The sequence below is a fragment of the Panthera leo genome, chromosome B1, assembly GCF_018350215.1.
Source record: "Panthera leo isolate Ple1 chromosome B1, P.leo_Ple1_pat1.1, whole genome shotgun sequence".
Lineage (NCBI taxonomy): Eukaryota > Metazoa > Chordata > Mammalia > Carnivora > Felidae > Panthera > Panthera leo.
Window position 1 is genome coordinate 42,122,997 of NC_056682.1, and position 17,036 is coordinate 42,140,032.

The following is a 17,036-nucleotide window of genomic DNA, read 5'->3' on the forward strand; positions in this document are numbered from 1 at the left end:
TTCTCCCTTCATTCAGAGGTTAAAAATAAGCAAAATAATTTAGAACCAGTTTGATCATGTATACTCTTCTAAAAGTTGCAAAATGATTTGCAATTGATTTCTCTTTTTTATCCTTTTCTTTCCAAGTGCATTTTTCTCCTCTAGACTGACCAGCAAAATTGTACAAATTCATAGTGAAAAGTTTTCCAACTGGGCCAATCACAGTACCTAAGTATTCTACTTCATTGACCGTGAAAATCAGTATTGTCTTTAAGAAGCATAGTTAGGGGTGCCTGGGTGGTTCAGTTGGTTAAGCATCCAAATTTGGCTCAGGTCATGATCTCACAGTTTGTGGGTTCAAGCCCGGCATTGGGCTCTGTGCTGACAGCTCAATGCCTGGAGTCTGCTTCAGATTCTGTTTCTCCCTCTCTCTCTGCCCCTCTCCTGCTTGTGCTCTGTCTCTCTGTCTCTCAAAATGAATAAACATTTAAAAAACAGAAACAAAACAAGTATGGTTAGTATTTAGGATTTCTTGTGGAATATCAAAAATGTTCTTAATTAGGACATTTCAATTTTTAGTATGAATATTTAACTCACCCAGGACAAGAGCAACAACAAAATGGTAGATTGACTCCGAGTATCTCAAGCTATTTGCTTACTTTGTTCTACTTGAAAAATAAAGCCTCAAATGGGCTTGAAGAAATAAATTTGAGACAAGTTTGAGGTGAACAAACACTTCCACAAAAAACAACAACAAAAAACCTTTTTATCATCATTCTTCAGTAGCTGTTAGTTTCAAATGAATTAATACAAAGTAAAGGGCTTTGTAGATGTAGAGTGGAATCCCTAGTTCTCCTCCTTCCCTGGTCCACACAAGCCTGAGGGAGAATCTTCAAGAAGCGCATGCAATAACATGAGTGTTCAGTCACAGAATCACTGGGATGGAGCCATCATTGTCTCCCTCCATGGACAGGGGTGTGGTGCTGCTATAGCTAATGTTCTTTGCCCTTCAGTTTTCCATCCTTACTCCACCAACATTGCCACTGAAACATCTGATGTTGGTTTTGACACTCTCTGACCTGCCATTGTTGGCCTGATGATTCTCTTTGAGTAGCTGACAGGCACTGGTACCCATGACATTGCAGATGCTGCCTTTATCAGGAGATAGAAAGGACTTCCCACTGGTATTATGATGAGTATTGGGCTCTCTTAAAGAGTGGCTTCGTCTCAATTTCTTAAAAAGGAAGCCAGATGAAAATTACTTTCAAGCTTAGGATTGAAGATATTGGTAGAACATAGAGGGCATGGCACCCTAAAGTGTTCCTTGGTCTGTGTTAAGTTTTCTAGGAATGCCATAACAAACTTTCACAGACTTTGGGACCACAATAGAAAGATGTTTTCTCATATTTTTTGAGGCTAGAAGTCTGAAATCAAGGTTTTGACAGGGCTGTACTTGTTCCAAAAAACTACAGAGGATATTTCTTCCTTTCTTCTGGATCCCAGTGACTGTTGGCATTCCTTGTGGCTGTATCTTTCTAGTCTCTGCTCTGGTCTCCACATCACCATCTCTCCTCCCAAGGTTTCTTCTCTGAATATCTCTTATAAAAACATTTCTCATTGGGTTTAGGGCTTCACTGATAATCCAGGATGATTGAATCTCTAGATCCCTTAGATTAATTATATATGCAAAGACCTTTCTCCAAATAAGATCACATTCACAGATTCTAGAGATTAAGACATATGGACATATCCTGTTGGGGGACATCATCCAATCTTCTACAGCGTGCTGCATGGATGATAGACCTCAGAGGGCAAGTAAGCAAGGGCCCTTCTCAAGAAGCTGTTTATTAGTTCAGGAGAGAGATGGTGGTGATTTGGACTAGGCAGTTGTGGTAGAGGCCATGAGAAGTTGTCAGTATTCTGTGTGCATTTTAAACGTTGAACTGGAGGGAACTGCTGCTGAACCTATGCTGCTAACATAGGTTATGAAGATTAAGAGCAGTGAGGGGTGGCTCCAGAGGTTTGGGCCTGAGTAGCTGGATAATAGGGTTTTCACTTACTGAGTTACCAAAATTTGGGAAGGAACAGGTCTAAGGGGAAAATCAGAAGTTGAATTTTGCACAAGTTGCGTTAAGAGGTCTATTAGATATCTGAATGAAAATGTGAGAGAGTCAGTTGGATACATAAATCTGTACACAGGAATGAATAAGACTTGGCTTCCTAAAGCTCACGCTCATGGTTTGGAGAGACATATATATATAGGCACACTATGCCTTGATAAGATCTATGGAAGAGGGAGAGATGAAGTCCCATGTGGCCCAACAGAGGAGGAATGTGGCTGTTCTGAAAGGGTTTTTGTTGGCAGTCTCCTAAGAGGAGCTCCTCAGTCGTCTGAGAGAAGCTTCAAGGCAAGGAATCACCCTGAAGGACAAGAGAGTGAGAAGAAGAACAGTAGCAGAGAGAGGGCACCTTGACAACACTAAGGCACCACTAAAATCTGATTTACAGGCAGAGAGCCCAAGGCACTTCTGCTCTGAAGACTTGTCAGTGCCCAGGGAGGAGTATGTCTCCATCAGGACAGAAGACAGTGTTACTGCAGAATTCACCCCAGCCTCACCTGGAACAGCAGAGAATGGCAGCAGGGGCACACAGGAAGAGACTGCCATAGCATCTAGGACAGGAAAATTGCAAACACATGGGAGAAGGCCCATGACTCCCAGAGAACCAGAAGGAAATGACCTATATACAACTCTGCTCCTGGTCAAATGTGAATTCCTGCCCAGTTACTAATATATGTTTCCCTTTGTGGTCTTGGCTTTTGTGAGCTGGGAGACATGATTATCCTTTCATTGGATGGTTAAAGGTGGGAGAGCGTTACAGATAGAACAGCACGTACAAATACCCAGAAGTATGGAGTGCCGTGGTATACACAGAGTCATGCAGTGTGCTGTATCAGCCAAATTCAAGCTCAAATTCTTTCACTTTATAAAAAGGGATTTAACTTTTGATTGACTTCTCCTAGTTTTAATGAGTGGGTGTTAAGTGGGTACACACATAAATACACATTCCTTTTGATGGTAGCTTTGTATCTCTGTATTTGTGTGCACCTACCTGTGCTTGTGTGCTTGTGTGTAATCTCAATGTATAAGCCTGGGAGTTGAAATTAATTAAGAAAAAGGAAAAGAGAGGAAAAATATATTTGTACCTGTCACATACATGTCAATTTTCTTGGTGAAGTCTTAAGTTTCCTTGCAGTGAGGGAGGACAGAGCTGGGAGCTCTGCTTCTATAACAACCCATGAGGCAGGATTATTGCTTGCAGCCAATGTTAAAATGACTACCTGTGCAATATGAAATCCTGTTAGGATGCAAACAGGACATGTTGCCCAGAGCTTCCTATTTCGTTAGAATTTTGGGCTTCTGAAGGTCACATGCAGGTGTAATATGTTTTTGAAGCATTAAGAAAAAATGGACAGAGAAAGCAAAACACTTGCTAGGTGCTTCTTGAGCTATGCCTGTGGGCTGTCCCTGTCTATGATCGTGTCCTATCCTCAGTGACATCACCTTCTGTACTTTGCACCATGTGTTCCTAGTGGTCCACTGCTCAGCCCTAAAACCAGGGAAAGTGCAAGCTTCAAGAACAAAGACTGAGAGCCTCACTCCTGGGTGAGGTTTGCATCATGAAACCAGAGCTGAAAGGTATAAATGTGAGTCCAGCTAATAAGGTGGCTTATTCTGATTTTTATCCAAAGTTTTTTTTTTTAAACATCAAGTTAAAGAAATAAACAAGATAGGTGAGTCTCAGCCAAAATAAGATCTTAAAGTGGACAGGAACCTCTTAGAATCCCACACTGGGGACATTTGTCTTGTTTGTTAGGATATGATAATGACAATGGCAATCTTTCTTGTTAAATTCCCTTGGTATCTCTACCTTTTTCCAATTGCTTTACTCTTCTCTGCTTACTGCCATCAGGCTCAACTGAGTTACACTGACTCCAAAGTATTGGCTAATTCTTTTTTTAAAAAGTAAGAAAAAAGGAAATAGAAGTCCATTCTGCTCCTCCCTTCTGGCTGGGGGGCAAGCACAAAGATACTTGCATGTTTTCGCGATGCAACCAAACCCACACATAGTTGTATTGATCCCATGCAGAGTCTGCTGAGTCAAAACGCTGATTGATGAGTAGGGAAGTGACAGTATTACTCAGTAATAAAAATTGCAGATAGATCTTGTGGTTCATAGTCATTTATTGACACATAAATGCTTTGTCTCTTATAATTAGGAGGACAATCCCACAACTGTTATCTTTAAAAAAAAATTGTAGCTTGTCAGAGTCTAAAGAGTGGCCCAGGTCTAGGAAATACCCTCAGAGGCTCCTGGTGAGGGAATGGGACCAGCGTGCTGGTAGGGTTACATGTAGTGAATGGTGTTGGGCCTTTGCTATATCACAGTATTCTGACATTCTCAGGTTCATGTAAGTGGATACAGGCCAAGAAACAGGGCCTTAGTGACCAGCATGGGCACTAAGATCCCAGAAACCATTATAGATCCCCACATTGGTGACTGTGGCAGGTCTGCGGCTATTCTCAACATGCAGAGTCAACAGATTCTTGAGAGTGAGCCCCAAACAGGAATCGGGCTGAGATTTCCTTCTAAGAAGATTCTGCTCCCTTCTCTAAGTCAGTCTTTTGGACTCTAATAATTTGGAGATGACAAAGCTAACACAAGAAACTATTAATGAGCATTTGACGACAAGATATGAATATGATGAATAAGACAGCTAAAGTTACAACATTAAGCAAACTATTAAAGAATTCTGTTGTAAGAGGGCTTAAACTATAAAACCGTATTTTATGGATCAGATTACCTATACTGAGATCCATCATATTTGTTGGGTAAAACATCAAGTGAACCTTCTTTTGTCACTTCTCTGCATCTACCACCATCCTCCCTGTCCTGGTAACCTCTCCAATCCTCCTGTCCAATGCCTATCTCCTCTCATTGGATGGTTAGGCAGGGATAAATTGCTTCCAGATTCTGGTCTATTTTTTTTTCCCTCTAGGCTCAGGTCAAACCAAGAGTAGCCTTAATGAAGACCATGGATATTGAACTACACTTTACCAGAGAAGGGCAAGATTTCCTCCTATAAACAGGGAAGGCCACTCCCCATAGCAATTTTATCACTACGGCTGTCCTGCATTTGTTTAAGGAAGTGGGACCCAGACATTTTGAGGTGTAAGGAAGCATACTGCAGTCGATGAAGAAAGGTTTCCCAACCTCTTTTTAAAGGTTATTCTACCCATTGTTTGGAAATATAAACACTGACACACAAGAATTTAATTTTCCCCACTTTGCTTACCAAATCAGTGGTAATGTTCCAGTCCCCAATGCTCAATTTGGAAAGATTCAGTGAACCTGTACACTGAAAATGAATTACACCACAATCAGATCCTGAGCCCTTCTGAAGCTGTTAAGCCTCAATATATATGTTTTTAATATTAGTTTATGTGGATTTAATATAAACCAAGTATCCTAGTTAATTAAACATGTTGCTAGGAATATTTTCAAAACTTAATTCAAAGTCATATTCAATAGCCTTGGGCACCATTTTCATATCACTGGAGTATTATCAGTTCATCCTGGATGAGTAATAAACACTAGGAAATAGACAGTGAATAGTGTGTGTTTTCCTCATTTTCCTAATACTAGCTATTTACAAAACAAAACAAAAACACTGAATCTTTAGGAGTTGTCTTCCTGGTAACCCACATGATTTCTCTCTCTCTCTCTCTTTCTCTGAAAGAACTCTAACAAAAATGTAAGAAAGCACATTTACTGTAGCTACCCTGAGATATTTTGTCTCCCAGAGCAGAATTGGTAATGTTTGGAGACACTTTTGATTGTCATAATCGAGGTGACAGGGTAGGTTGCTGTGACATTTAGTGGGTAAAAACCAGAGATGCTGCTCAACATTGTAAAGACACACGACAGCTTCCACAACAAAGAGCTAACCTGTCCAAAAATGTCAATAGTGCTGAGGTGGGCGACCCCTGCCATAGAAAATGAACTTACTGAACAGAAAGTGTCACACATGTGTAAAAGGCAGCCCATCACAGAGAAAATAAAGGCTTCCTCTCCTTCTGAAATGTAGGCACACACACGATTCTGCACACATGCACATGTGCAAGACTCAATCCTTTGAGAAACAGCTACAGCCCACCATTCTTCATCGGCTTTCTCCTGGTGTTCCTGTGCAGTGTTACCTTTTAACCCTGAACTGATGCACTTATTGAAAGGCACTACTGCCATATAATGTAAATCAGACTCACATTATCAATTTCAATTAACCAAAATAAATACATGTCTAAGTGTACTCAGCTTTGTCTCCCCACTTAGCACATATGCTCCTTCTCTTTCTTACCTACTAAGATATGTCTTCTCAGCACATAATAGAAAGCTAGCCTCAAATAAGGTTTCAATGCTTGTTGATGGATGGTGTTTATTTATTTGCTTAAATTTATAATCATTCACTCCTTTAAATAAAGCACAAAACCAAAATAATCAAGTCACAGTGGAAGACATTTAAAACAAAGATAAAAACGAAAAACAATTCCATATTGTTTGGATGCATGATCACATGGCATTTGAAAGCCTGGTAGAAGAAACCATTCATTTATCTATCAAGCATTCAGAGAACCGCTATTATGTGATTGGTTATTGGGAGCATAGTGATGAATGAATAGTTCTCTTCTGTGAAGTCTAGACATATAGAAGGCACACAAACCACCAGTTAGATGGAAGTGTGATAATCCATATACAGGTACAAGGTGGTGGGAAGGGGTTTTCTCTTTGGGTCTGAGAGACATCTGAGAATATTTGGTACAGATGGCTGAGTAAAAATTTTCCAAATGAATGACAACACAAAGGTATTATATTATCGGCAGAGCGAAAACATGTAAACAGAGATAAAAGTGTGAAAGCACATGGTAAAGTCAGGCAGATGTTAGCCTGGTAAAATTGAACTGTCATGAGTTAGGTAGAGGTAGAGCTGAAATCATAAATTGAGGATAAATAGTGAAGGGGCATATAAATCAGACTGAAGTCTTTGGTTTTGTCTATAGTTAGTGTTTACAAAGGGGATCTCTTGTTTATTCAGGTACAAGGTTCTGTGCATGATGGTAGGATGGTTTGGACCTGGAGAGAGTTTTAGAGGCTGAAAAGTTTGATGGGTGAGGAGGTTAAAACTGAAGCAAGAAACATCAGCTTGCTTTAATAGACACCAAATCTACTGGTCTAGATGTAATCATTTTCTATGCAGTTGGGAGACATTCATGCAGTGCCACTGGCCAAGAGCTTTCTTTTAGGAACTGGCACACCCATCAATGAACACCTGTCTTTTCTGAGGCAGGAATTCATGAGGATGCATGGCTGCTGTGAAGTGGCCCTGGGGATGAACGGAAGCCTCCAGAATCTCCTCTTCTGCCAATCACCCCTTGCCTTCTGTCTTCTCCTGATAACGCAAATAAAGGAAAGCAGAAGCTATTGCACCTCAAAGACCTGCAAGAAAATGTAGGACCAAATCACAAGACCATAGACATGGGTGAGAAGTTGGCTTTAAACCTGGTCTGCCGGGTGCCTGGGTATCTCAGGCTGTTAAGCATACAACTCTTGATATCCACTCAGGTCATGATTTCGTGGTTTGCAGGATCGAGCTCTGAATCAGACTTTGCTCTGACAGCGTGGAATCTGTTTGGGATTCACCCTTTCCCTCTCTCTCTGCCCCTCCCCTGCTAGCTCATGTTCTCTCTCTCTCTCTCTCTCTTTCAAAGTAAATAAACTTAAAAAAAAACAAAACATGGTCTGTCATTTTTGCGCTGTTAGGCCTTCATCCAAGAATTGTGGCAATGTCTTGTCAATTTCTTCTTTATTGAGAAGAAATTTCTCATTTCCTCTTTTACTTCCTCACTATTTTTATTAAAAAATAAACAGTTTCTTAAATTATAAAATAATGTATATTTATTAGTTGGAAATTTGGGCTATCCAGAAAATATATAAAGAAATACAAATCAGCCAAATTTCCAAGTTCCAGAGACAATCACTGCTAATATTGGTGGGAGGGGTGCATGATATAGTCAGATAAAAACTCCATGTTCTATTTCATATAGTGTCCAAGACTAATTTGATAACTTTTATTTGGCTTGAAACTCAGTCACTAAATAGGATCTGTGAATTAAAAAGAGAGAGTATCACTGCTCTCTCAAATCTTACTTACCTTCTTTCAGCTAACCCAACACCAGGTAATAATGATGTAGACCCAACAAAACATGCACCAACTCTTTGCATCTGGCATTTAGTGTATCTTCTAATGAGGTACTAAGTAAGTGGGTTGTTACATGAGTGGGCCTTTGTGAAAGAGTATGAGTTGCTGCGTTTTTATTTTAGGCGCTTGGGTGGAATGCAATAGCTGTTGAAGACGACTCTCTAGTCACAATTCCATGTGTTCACTGGCCAATAATGTTAAAAGTCATAGGCCCATTTTATATTGACAGCCATTCTTTCTTCATTTTACTGCAGCCTGAATAGTAGAGATGCAAGGGATTGATCTTCATTTGTGAAATGGGATTCTTTTCATTCAGTAACTAATGGATTTGGGAGAGTATGTTTCCTCTACAGCTCCTGGTGACATCTGGAGACAAATCTTCATTCGTTCTGGTCAAATTATTTCCCCATTAGACACAAAATCACTGAAAAAGATCCACTGGAATCAAATTGAATTATTGCTCTCTTGGCTTCCTGATGGAGAGTTCTGCAGTTCAGTCAATGCCCGGTGGCTCTGGAGAACTATGAACAGCTGCTGGGTAGGGCCAGCAGGGAGGGCAACTACCTTCCCAGTGTCTCTGAGGGCCTTCTGCTGCTGCATATCACCTTAAGTTTATTTACTTAAAATTATTGCTTTGGTGGCACTGGATGTCCCACATTCAATGCCAAGAGGAAGAAAAAAAGTAGAAATAGTGTGGAGAGGGCAGGAGGTAGTAGTTTTGTGCCCACACTGTGTGTCAAGGGGCTCTCCTTACCTAGGTTTTTAAAATCAGTAGACTGAGCTACAAACAATGCCCAGGCATTGTCAACAGCAACACTCAGTACCGGGTCATTGTCCTAGATCCCTCTGAGGGTAGTCATGATTTGTTTGCTCTTTAGCTCCATGGCACAGCAGCTCTTGGCCACATTCTCCTGCTTTGCTAACTGATTCTGGCTGCCTCCACTGAAGAACTTTTGAAATTCTCTTTTGGTGAACTGAATTTTGGCTTCTTGCCCTTCTCTATTCTCTTCATTGGTAGACATTGCTTGGTGATATTAGATAGAGAACTATCCACTCCAACCCTAAAACCATACAAGCTGGACTCCAGGGACATATTGCTGTCAGCCAGATGTTTCCCCACCCCATCCCACAAAGCACCCTCAGGAAAACAACACGAAGAATTCTTTCCACTCACTGACTGAAGGTATCTCAAGTTCCCTTAGCAAGTGAAGTCACTGACTGTGACCCTAGCTCCAACCATTGCTCTCTCTGTCTCTCTCTCTCCTCTCTCCCCCTTAAAATATTTACAGGATATCTAAAATGCTACTCTCACTATCAATTTTTCCCTATCAGGGTGCTGGAAAGGAGGGGTAAGTGCAAACTCCATGATCGTTGCCTCTTATTCTTACGAGACCGTGGCATGTCCAACTCTGCACGTGAGACTCAGAGAAAGGCCTCAGAATTTTGCTTTTAATTAGTGACAGAAAATGGGCAGCCAGCTTCTTAGAGCAGGCTCTATCTTTCCAAAGCTGCAAATCTCTTTTCCTGGATGGTTTCTGTAGCCCAAATGTCCAGGTTTCAAAATACTATACTTACTTTCCACTAAGAAAAGGGTGTGTGATTCCAAGAAGGCAGGATGTCCAGCTGGCTAGTAGCCCCGACATTATCTCAGTCCCCACCCAGCCAGCCAGGAAGAAGCTGGTCAGGTCAGGTGCTTGACCACCCCTCCTGTTGCCTCTACCGCTGGACTGCCTCCTAAGGTTTAGCCATGAGTTGACCATTCTGTTAGGCTGAACTAAGACTGAGGTTATGGGCAGGAGGTATGTATTCCAATAATATTAAAAGGTAGAATTGATCTGGACTTGGTGACTGCCTGGGAGCTTTGAGTGAGGGAGATGGGGAACAACATGGGACTCCTAGATTCTGGGATGACTGGGAGCTCTGCATGGACTACAGAGGAGCATGTTGGACGAATACTGGTTTGTTTTGCCACCTATTCATTCTTTCAACAAATATTATGTATTTTTGTGTTATTATTTTAACATAGTAAATAATATTAATTTACCTTTTAATTTGTTTATTATTTTAAATTTTTTACTCCCATTTACTAATTGTTCACTCTTTGACAGGCACTAATTCAGATGTTGAAGATCTAGCAGTGAACAAGACAGATGAAAACTCTGCCATCATGTAGTTTATACCATAATGGAGGGAGACAGACACTACACAAGAAACCTAAGTAAAATGCAGATTATGTGTTATTGTAAGGGCTCTGAAGAAACATAAATTGGGAATATTGGGTGGGGTGGAGGTGGTGGGGAAGAGAGGCCTCATGGAGAAATGACCTTTGACCCTATACCTCCCAGAAGATGAAAGAATGGCCCAGAGAGGAAGAAGTTCTAGGAGAAGGAAGAGGAAGTGCAAAGACCTTCGTGTGTAGGTGCACTTGGCCTGTAGAGGAAGAAGGAGGAAGACATAGTGGACAGAGTGAAGTAAATGGGAGAGTCGTAGGAGATAAGCTGAAGCAAAATCATCAACAAAATGAAAAGACAGCCTATGGAATGGGAGAAAATCTTTGCAAACCATATTATCTGATAAGGGGTTCACCTCTAAAATATATGAAGAACTCCTATAACCCAGCAGCCAAAAAAAAAAAAAATCTAAAAAACAAGCAGATAATCTAAATAGACATATTTTCCTCCAAAGAAAACATACAGATGACTAACAGGTACAAGAAAAGGTGCTCAACATCCCTTATCATCAGGGAAATGCAAATCAAAATTGCAGTGAGATTATCACCTCACACTTAGTAGGAAGGCTACTATCCAAAAGGCAAAGAATAACAAGTACTGGTAAGGACATAGAGAAGAGAAGGCCCTTTGCATTGTTGGTGGGAATGTAAATTGGAGCAGCTACTGTGGAAACAATGCAGAGGTCTCCCTCCACCCCCAAATTAAAAATAGAACTACCATATTATCCAGCAATTCCACTTCTGGGTATTTATCCAAAGAAAATGAAAACACTAACTTGAAAATATATATGCAACCCCATATTCAGTGCAGCATTACTTATAAGAGTCACAATATGGAAACAACCGAAGTGTCTGTTGATGGGTGAATGGATAAAGAAAATGTGGTATATATATATATATATATATACACACAACAGAATATTATTCAGCCATAAAAAAAATCTTGCCATTTTCAACAACATGGATAGACCTTGAGGGTATAATGCTAAGTGAAATAAATCAGGCAGAGAAAGATAAATACCATATGATCTCATTTATATGTAGTATAAAAAATGAACTCACAAATAATATAGAGAACAGATTGTTCATGGTTAGAGGTGGGGGTGGGTGGGGGTGGGGTAGGTGAAATGAGTAAATGGAATCTAAATGTACAAACGTCCAGCTATAAAATAAATAAATCCTGGGATGTAACATGCAGCATGGTGACTATGGCTATTGTAAGCGATAGCTACAATGTGCTATTGCATTGCATCTTTGAAAGTTGCTAAGACAGTAAATCTTAAAAGCTCTCACTATAAGAAAAAAAACTATGTGTGGTGATGGATGTTAACTAGACTTATTGTAGTGATCATTTTGCAATATATACAAATATAGAGACACTGTATTATATACCTGAAACAAATGTAAATGTAATACGTCAATTATACCTCAGAACAAACCAACAAAAGACAACCAACCAATCTTAGAGCCCTCCAGTGTGAAAAGGTCAGAAGACGAGGAGGAACTAGTGAAGGAATGTGAGAAGTGGGAGGTAAAAGAAACACTAGAAGAATTTGGTGCCTCAGAAGTGATGCTTCAGGGGCAGGTAGTGAGGACAGACTGGTTACCTCCTGGATCAGCTGTCTTAAGCAGTCACAGTGGTCCTGATGAGAACACTTTAAGGTTTTAGTGGAGTAGAAAATGGGGATGAACACTTGATTGGCATGAGATCAAAAGATAAGAGGAAGGGGTGATTGAGCCATGGTGAGTATATGTAACTCTCTGGGAATTTTCTTGAAGAAAATAAGAAAAATGGGGACTATAACTGTAGCAGGAAGTGGAGAAAATTTTTTTTCTTTCTTACGATGGGGAAATAATTTCATGTGTATAGGAAAATGGAAATGACCCCAGAAGAGTAGGAACATTGGATAATGCAGTAGAAAGTGGTGATTTCTAGATACACGTCTTTGAATGGGTAAGAAGGAATGGGATCATGGACACTAGTGGACAGTTAAGCTTAGTTAGGAGCAGGCACTTTTTGTCCTCATTAATAGGAAGAAGGGCATGGCATATGGGCACCCACAGAGAGAGGTGGAAAATTATGGAAGTTCTCTCTGCTCTTTCTTCAGTGAAATGGCAAATAGTAACCAATTGATCAGCAGGAAGAGGGAGGAGGTTTTAGAAGTTTGAGGAGAGAGAAGGAATTAAATAGTCATCTCAGCAAGTAGAAGAATAAAATGCAGTATGATTAGACAACACTAAGGGTCACATTGATGTCTGTGCTCATAAATTTAAAGTGAGACCAGGTGCAGGTGCCGAATGGAGGTGAGTTGAATTTTTTAACAAAAGTTGAGGTTTTAAGCAACGTGATTACGACAATGGAACAAAGGGTCAAGGCAGTGGAAGGTCAATGGAGGGAGGGATTATTTCAAACTGGGTTAGTAGGGAAAGGAGGACAGGAGAGTAAAGAGAGACTAAAAATATGACAGGCTTGCAGGGAGTAAGTAAATAGGAAATGCTGAATGGACAGTGTGCCACTTGGCATTGAAATTATGGAAGTGTTGCAGTTGCTGACTGTGTGCAAGTCTAAGACATAATGAATTTAAGTTCCTTACTAGATATTCAGACTGAGATCATCAGAACTGGTTCACGAAATAGATCAAGAAGTTCAGGGCTAAAGATACAAGGTTGAACCAAACTACGGGAGTGAAGTGGTCAGAATTGTCCAAGAGACCAGAGAGGGAGGAGATACTGACTTCTGCCTATTGGTCTGGAAAAGAGATCAGACCTTTCTATTGTCATCGAGAAGTAGAAGCAAAATTATTCAACTCCTTTGGACATGCAGCTCATTTGTGTACGCACACAGTGATGTCACATAGTATGATACAAGGTCCCATTTTGGGTTGGGTCCTGGGTCCCTTAAGAGAATCCATGTCTGAGGGTGGGGTAACTGTGTAATGCTGGGGACTCCAAACTTTCATTTTCAAACTTTGCCACTTGCAAAGTTTTGCCAAAAAGCTGCACTGGAGTTTTCACCTTTCCAGGAATTATAAAATTTATCAGCATAATCACTCATTAAAATTGCCCATCCAGAAAGAGGGAAATGTCTAAGAAGGCTCAAACACGAATGCATGTTCCCTGGCAGAGGAAACTGGAGCTCTCTTTGGGCAATGAGACCCAGTGAGAGTCCTGCAATTAGACAAGGCTTGAAGCACCAGAGATTTTTAGAATATTCTGTTGCAATGGAACTCAATTTTTTATCGATCTCCTTTAGGAAAAGGCTAATTATTTTTTATTCTCTTCACTGAATTGCCAGCAGTGTGGTTTCTCAGGCCCATTGCTTCCATATATATAAAAGTCATTGTGCTTCCTGGTGGGTTCATTGTCTTTCCTCAACACCAGACAGCCTTGGATTTCTAATTTTTAAATGAAGGCACCAATCACAACTCTCTTCTTATGTTTACCCCTTGCAATGCATGAAGAGAATTATAGCAATGTGAGGGGAAACGGCTGAGCCCAGGTCATGGTGATGAAACCCATACCCTACCACTTCTTCCCTAGTGATCCTCAAACATCCATGGGCCTGAGAGTCACATGGAGAGCTCTTTAAAACAGTTTCCTGGGCTTCCAGACATTCTGACTTAGTGGATCTGGAATAGGACCTGTGAGTTAGTATTGTAACAAGCACACAGGTGATACCAATTCTGCCAGTCTGAGGACCATACTTTGAGAACCACTGTCTACACAACAATGGGGAGGAATTGAACCCTAAATACTAATATATGTGATTTGTTTACTCAAGCTTCCATGACAGAGTACCACAGACCAGGTGGCTTACACAACAGAAATTCATTGTCTCACAGTTCTGGAAACTGGCTGGTTTCTTTGGTGGCCTCCCTCCATGCCTAGTAGAGGCCACTTTGCCCTATGTCTTCACATGGTTTTCCCTCTGTTTTTGTTAGCAGTGATACTGGGGACTAAGGCCCACCCATATGGCCACATTTGAATATAACTCTCTCTTTAAGATTTCCAAATACAATCACATTCTAGGGTTCTAGGCATTAATACATCAACAGATGAATTTGGTGGAAGGCATCTAACAACACCCCTCTGTGGTTTTAGCCCCATGAAGACTGAGCCTCCCTCACAAACACTGCTGAGAAAGGGCAGCATTCCAAGGAGGCCTCAGGTGGTCTCTGAAAATTCTAGAGGCCTCGTGGAAAGCTGAGAAGGGTGAAAGCAACAGCCATGTGACTGGGGCAGTGTCTGAGTAGTGAGGTTTGGCAGGCTCAGCTTCCTGCAGAAACCCTACATGGTCATGGACAGCTTGGTGCTCCCATTCTGACTTTTCTGAAGGCCTTGCTTCCTTCCAGCCTGCACTCTGTCAACTTCATTCACTCAATTCATGTTTCCTAAGTGCCCATCACATCCCAGGGCGTATTCTAGGAGCTGAGGAGGCCGTGGTGAACGAAGGTACTTCTCCTAATGTGCAGTCTGGGGGGACAGACTGTACACAAATGCACTAGTAGATACGGAGAGCAGAGATAGACACCATGAAGGACGTGTGTCATAGAGAGTCCTAGAGGCTGTGAGGGGCCGTGTGCGCCCATCCCTGCACTTTCAGGAACCTGGGGCCCTCTCTCACTTCCTCAGGCAAAACCTGTTGTGAGGAAAAAGCAAAACAAAACAAAACAAAACAAAACCTACATGTGGAGGGGTACCTGGGTGGCTCGGTCGGTTAAGCATCCGACTTTGGCTCAGGTGGTGATCACAGTCCATGAGTTTGAGCCCTGCATCTGTCTCTGTGCTGACAGCTCAGAGTCTGGAGCCTCCTTTGGATTCTGTGTCTCCTTTTCTCTCTGACCCTCTCCTGCGCATTCTCTCTCTCTCTCTCTCTCTCTCTCTCTCATATAAATAAACGTTAAAAAAAAATCTACATGTGGAAAAAACCTGAGCAGCCCGGTCTCTGAGAAAACACACCCACGTGTAAAGCACACACAACAAAAACACTGAGTGTATTTTGATGCTAAGTCCCCTCCTCCCTGCCTCAGAATCTTCAAACCTTTTATTTTAGAGCAAGAGTTAAAACCATTTGGCAATGGTTCTCTTTGAGAATCCAATGAAATACATGGATGTTTCATCCAGAAAAAATGCATAGGAGTCTATGCGGGAAATTTTATGTGCAGCTTTAGGGGTTTTACAGATTTTCTGAAGTCTTCCATGGACTCAGGCAGGGATCTCTCCTTATGGTCATAACAAGGACAGTTGGAGCTACAAGTTTTGAACTTACCAGACAGTCTTCTAAAGCCCATACTTGCATTATTTCATTTAATCCTCACAAAATAACCGTATATAACTATTGTTATCCTGTGAGCCTATTGAAGATGAGGAAAACGTAAGCAATGACTCAAGAATCATAGTCACAGTCACATTCACATTTGGTCTCTGCCTTTTCCTCTTATTTTGAAATGCTTCAAGGCTTACAGAAGAGTAATAAAGTACAGAGACTTCTCATATACCCTTCGCCCAGCTTCCCCTGATGCTCACATGTCACGTAACCATGTTACATGGATCAAAACAACAAAAATGATACTGATCAGCTTAATGAAAAAGAAGGCGAGAAAAAACTGCCAGATGAGCAGACACTGAACAACAAGCACAGCTGTCTTGGTTTGCTGGCAAAATACCCCATTCAACTGAATTGTCTGTGAAGTTTCAGTGAATGATATCAGGGTATTTGGGATTCACCATGATGCCTATGTAATATAAAGAAAAGTTTAAGGGGATTCAGCATTCTTTTTTTTTAAGTTTATTTATTTATTTAGACAGGGACAGAGAGAGAGAATGAGAGAGAGAGAGAGGAGGGGAAGAAAGAGAGGGAGAGAGAGAGTCCCAAGCAGGCTCCATACTGCCAGCACAAAGCCTGATGTGGGGCTCGAACTCACAAACTGCGAGACCATGACATGAGCAGAAACCAAGAGTAGGACGCCTAACCGACTGAACCACCCAGACACCCCAAGGGGATTCGGTATTGTCTTTAAAAATTAGTAAGTTATCAGAACCTTCTCTTCTGGTGGTACTACTTTGGGATCCACGATAACAAGAGGCCTAGGAGTATTTGGGAGAGAGAAATAGAATATTAGAGAAACTGCATAGTGTAGCTGTCAAATGTGCAAACTCTGAAATAAGACTGCCTGGATTTGAGTTAATTAACTATATGACTTTTGGCATGTCACTTATCTATTACCTTTGTGACTCTATTTTCTTATCTATAAAATGAGAAGAACAATGGTCCGAATTCAAGCTCTTATTGAGATTAACTGAGTTAATATATATTGGATTTCTAGTAAATGCAGTGGGATAAAACTTGGATGGGTGCCCAAGGTGTCCACCCCACTGGTCCCCACCCCCCCTTTTTAAAGATTTCTTTTTTTCGTTTTTTGAAAAAATGTTTATTTAATTTTGAGAGAGAGCAAGAGCTTGAGTTGGGGAGGGGCAGAGAGTGAGGGGGACAGAGGATCCGAAGCAGGC